The sequence below is a fragment of the Ovis canadensis genome, chromosome 3 (genome assembly GCF_042477335.2).
Source record: "Ovis canadensis isolate MfBH-ARS-UI-01 breed Bighorn chromosome 3, ARS-UI_OviCan_v2, whole genome shotgun sequence".
In the NCBI taxonomy this organism is placed as follows: Eukaryota; Metazoa; Chordata; class Mammalia; order Artiodactyla; family Bovidae; genus Ovis; species Ovis canadensis.
In genome coordinates, this window is record NC_091247.1 from 86,699,306 (window position 1) to 86,704,570 (window position 5,265).

At 41.4% G+C, this 5,265-nt stretch overlaps 1 non-coding gene across 1 annotated transcript; it reads left to right on the forward strand.

The window, feature by feature from the left end:
- Positions 1-4,941: 4,941 nt before the first annotated feature.
- TRNAS-GGA (transfer RNA serine (anticodon GGA)) lies at positions 4,942-5,013 on the forward strand. Its single transcript has one exon. It is a non-coding gene; the product is annotated as a tRNA-Ser (tRNA).
- Positions 5,014-5,265: the final 252 nt, after the last annotated feature.

Sequence of the window (5,265 nt, forward strand, 5' to 3'; positions counted from 1 at the left end):
TTCCTGGTTGGTGGAAAAAGATTGCACAAGCTGCAGGGAAAGATTAAAAAACAAACAAACAACCACACACAGAAACCTTATCTGGTGATTAAGAATAAGGATCTCAGAGCTAGACTTACCCAAACTCAGTTCTCTCTCTCACTTGCTATGAGACCCTGCATGAGATTACATTTCTTGTGTCTTGATTTCCTCATTCCTATAAAATGGAGATAATAATTTTTACCTCATGAAATTATTCTGGATATTCAGTAGGCTGTCACAAATATAGCACATGCCTGGCTCAGATCAGTTCAGCTCAGTCTCTCAGTTGTGTCCAACTCTTTGCGACCCCATGAACTGCAGCATGCCAGGCTTCCCTGTCCATCACCAACTACCAGAGCTTGCTCAAACTCATGTCTGTCCAGTCGGTGATGCATCCAACTGTCTCATCCTCTGTTGTCCCCTTCTCCTCCTGCCTTCAGTCATTCCCAGCATCAGGGTCTTTTCTAAGGTCAATTCTTCGCATCAGGTGGCCAAAGTATTGGAGCTTCAGCTTCAGCATCAGTTCTTCCAATGAATATTCAGGACTGATTCCGACAGGATGGACTGGTTGGATCTCCTTGCAGTCCAAGGGACTCTCAAGCATCTTCTCCAATACCACAGTTCAAAAGCATCAGTTCTTTGGTGCTCAGCTTTCTCTATGTTCCAACTCTCACGTCCATACATAACTACTGGAAAAATCATAGCTCTGACTAGATAGACCTTTGTCAGCAAATAGGTTTCTAATAAATGAAAACCCTGCCATAACACTCAAATGGGAATCCCAAATTTTCTAATTCTTCACAATATTCTATCATGTTACAGCAAGGTAATGAAATCACCCAGGTGAACCTGAATAGCTAGGCAATTGATGGAAATTCTAGGAGCCAATCATCAATCATATCTTTTTCAAATTTACTTCATTGATGGGTGTGTTTTCATGGGGATTTTATTGCCCTAAGAGTATAACCAAGGCTCCACATTTTCTCTCTTTCCGCCCACCTCCTCTTCTTGCTTTTGCAGTTGCCTCAAAGTCCTTGTATAAAGTTTCTGGTCTAAAATATTGGATGTAGCTGTTTTCCCAGGAAATTTGTTAACTCTTTCTGTTTATAGATGGATTAAAGTTTTCTACACGAAATGCCAGGCTGGATGAAACACAAGCTTGAATCAAGATTGCTGGGAGAAATATCAATAACCTCAGATATGCAGATGACACCACCCTTATGGCAGAAAGTGAAGAGGAACTAAAGAGCCTCTTGATGAAAGTGAAAGAGGAGAGTGAAAAAGTTGGCTTCAAACTCAACATTCAAAAAACAAAGATCATGGCATCCGGTCCTGTCACTTCATGGCAAATAGATGGAGAAACAAAGGAAACAATAACAGACTTTACCTGGGCTCCAAAATCACTGCAGATGGTGATGGCAGCCATGAAATTAAAAGATGCTTCTCCTTGGAAGAAAAGCTATGACCAACCTAGGTAGTATATTAAAAAACAGAGACATCACTTGGCAAAAAAGGTCCATCTTATCAAAGCTATGGTTTTTCCAGTAGTCATGTATAGATGAACACAAAGAAGACTGAGAGCCAAAGAATTGATGCCTTTGAACTGTGGTGTTGGAGAAGACTCTTGAGAGTCCCTTGGACTGCGAGGAGATCAAACCAGTCAATCCTAAAGGGAATCAATCCCAAATATTCGTTGGAAGGACTGATGCTAAAGATGAAGCTTTACTTTGGCCACCTGATGCCAAGAATGGACTCATTGGAAAAGGCCTTGATGCTGGAAAAGACAAGGCAGGAGGAGAAGGGGATCACAGAGGATAAGATGGTTGGATGGCATCACTGACTCAATGGACATGAGTTTGAGCAAGCTCTGATAATTGGTGATGGACAGGGAAGCCTGGCATGATGCAGTTCATGGGGTTGCAAAGAGTTGGACACAACTGAGCAACTGAACTGAACTGATATCTGTCCTACAGCAATGTTAGTGATCTGTTCCAATCTGGAATTCCCTTCATCTGGTACATAGTTGGTGTTTCATAAATGTTACTACCTTTGTTCTCCTAGTTCAGGATTGAGTCAACCAGCATAGGGCTAAATACACACAACATAGAAATCTCATGGGACTATTAGGTTCAGAGATAGATTCTATAGGAGGCTCATCAGGCTTGCACAGAAATACAGGTGCAGCTGGAGAAGACTCTTGAGAGTTCCTTGGACAGCAAGGAGATCAAACTGGCCAGTCCTAAAGGAATTTAATGCTGAATATTCATGGGAAGAACTGATGCTGAAGCAAAAATTCCAATAATTTGGCCACCTGGTGTATAGAGCTGACTCACTGGTAAAGACCCTGATCCTGGGAAAGATTGAAGGCAAGAAAAGGGGTGACAAGAGGATGAAATGGCTGATTGGCATCACCAACTCAATGGACATAAGCTTGAGCAAACTCCAGGAGATAGTGAAGGACAGGGAATCCAAGTGGGCTGCAGTCCATGGAGTCACAAAGAGTCAGACATGACTTAGCAACTGAACAAGTGTAGCAGATGTCTCATTTTAATGCTATAGCTGCTTCTGATCCTAACCCGCTAACAGCACTCTATTTTCTTCATTCCAAAGTAGACTAGATGTTCACTTCATTGACTGTAAAGAAACAGGGGCCTAAATAAATGATTGCTTACTTTTACATCCCAGTCACTGTACTAGAAGCTTTCTTTATCATTTCTATAAATCCTAGAATAAACCACTTCTGTTTTACACATGACATAACTGAGGCTTGACTTGTTTAAGGTTGTAGATGAAGCATGGAATAATGAAGCCAGGAGTCCAATCCACACAAGATTTTGTTCACGCAGCCTCTGTTGTGTACATTATATCATATCACTTCTCAATGTCTGTGGGCTTAGAAAGGGCGACTTTATAATTTATCTTCCAAATGGAGAGATTTCTAAGAGTGAATGTGGCAGGATGAAAAGCATAAACTAGAACTCTGCTGGGCACGCTGAAGTGAATGATTACCCTAATCTGAATTATCAACTATCAATCATCAAATATTCAAGCCATATTTCAAAGCAAAGAGATATCAAGAAAGGAGATGAAAATCTGCGGCATGCTGAATGCTGGCCAAATAGACTCTCTGCAAAGGAAGATGTGATCCTGATTTTAGGGAAAATAATTGGAACATGATCTACTTCCTCACTACTCCCTGGATCTGCAGACCAGCAATAGCCCCTCATACCTGCTGAATTTGAATCTGCCTTTTAACAAGATGTCCTGGTGATTTCCATGCACACTAAAGTTTGAGAAGCATTGTTCCACAGGTCTGTAAACTTGCTTACCATCTGAGTAACATGGAAGTTTAAAAAAATTCAAGGGTGCATCGCCCAAGATCCTAATTCTGTGGAATTTGGGGTGAAGTCAGGAATCTACATTTTAAAAGAGCCCTCCATGAAAGCCTTGAGAACAGGCAGATTTGGGGCTCACAGATCTAGAGCATCCAATGTAAACAGCAACCAAGTTTTCACCGGAAATCATACAAAGTTAAAATGAAAGCAGCTTGAGAGTCATTGTATTTACATTTTTATCAAGAAATTTATCTTTTTTCAGCCAGAAAAATCTTTTGAGAGCTAGATTCCATAATAGGAAAGTATGTTAGCTGAGGAATTTTCAATGAAATGAAGCAAAGCATAATATTCCCAAAGAAGGCCTTCCAGCTCCTGGAACAAACTCACACAGCCCTAAGTGTGCCCAGACACAGACACAAACATAAAATGAGACCAAGAAGATAACCAAATGTTGCTTCCCAACACATTCACAGCCCTGTGGCCATAATTACTTGGTCTTTGTGAGAACATCTGTTCCCCTAGTCTCTTCCCGAGGCCCAGAGTTATGTGCACAGTCTGTTTCTGTGCCATTTCTTAGGGTGCTGTCCCACATCAGAAGCGAAGCCTGAATGATTACAGACACCTTGCTGTGTTTTACGGACTCTTCCACCTACGTTTCTTTTTGGCAGTCAATTTGTTGTAAAATGTCTAATGAGTCTTTAGTGAAGCAACATTCAGGCATTAAGCTTCAGTGCCTAGGTTGAATCTAAAAACTCAGATCTTATTCTACGGTGAAAAGATAGGGCAGCAAATTCACAAACGATGTAGTCCAGACTCAGGACAAAAAGTCAAGGTGATGTTCACATTCAAACTCTGAAATAAAAACAGTCCAGAGAAGCAACATCAGACAGAAGGCGAGAAGACTGTGCTGATGACTTGGCCTTCTGAATCAGGTCCAGCAATAGATTCCTATAATTGCTGTGGCCTTTCCAGGTGGCGCTAGCGGTAAAGAACTCACCTGCCAGTACAGGTAGATGTAAGAGATGTGGGTTCGATCCCTGGGTCAGGAAGATCCCCTGGAGGAGGGCATGGCAACTCACTCCAGTATTCTTGCCTGGAGAATCCCATGGACAGAGGAGCCTGACAAATTAAAGTCCATAGGATCACACAGAGTCTGACACGACTAAAGAGACTTGGCACGCATGCACAGCTCTTTTTGAAGAAAAACTGTAAACTGTAAGTCTCTCAAGAGTAGAGATTCCATTGTTCCTATTCTCTGCCTTTTTGACATATCATATCATTACTTCTACTGGTTACTTTTTCAGTATTTTATAGTGAAAGGAAAGGACAATAAACATCCAAGTAAAGGACAATAAACCTCCAAGTAAGCGTGGTCTAGATTCAACAGTCATTAACATTCTGCTTTATTTGTCCTATTATTTAAATTTCTGTTGAAATTTCCACATGAGTTGTGGACATTATGACTCTCCATTACCAAATATGTTAGCTTACTTCTCTTGAGACTAAGCTCTCATACATAACCATGATATTACTAAAACACTGAAGAAAACTGGCAAAAATAATTCCCTAATATCACCTTAGGGCTTCCCTGGTGGCTCAGAGGTTAAAGCGTCTGCCTGGAATGCAGGAGACCCAGGTTCAATCCCTGGGTCGGGAAGATCCCCTGGAGGAGGATATGGCAACCCACTCCAGTACTCTTGCTTGGAGAATACCATGGAGGGAGGAGCCTGGTGGGCTAGTCCACCAGGTGGGTCGCAAAGAGTGGTACACAACTGAGTGACTTCACTTACTTTCTAATATCACCTAATATCCACTCCTTATTGAATTTGCCCGATTGTCCCCAAAATGTCTCTATTCCAACATTTTATTTCACCATTTGTCAAAGAGCAAAGCTGAAAGAATTTTATAG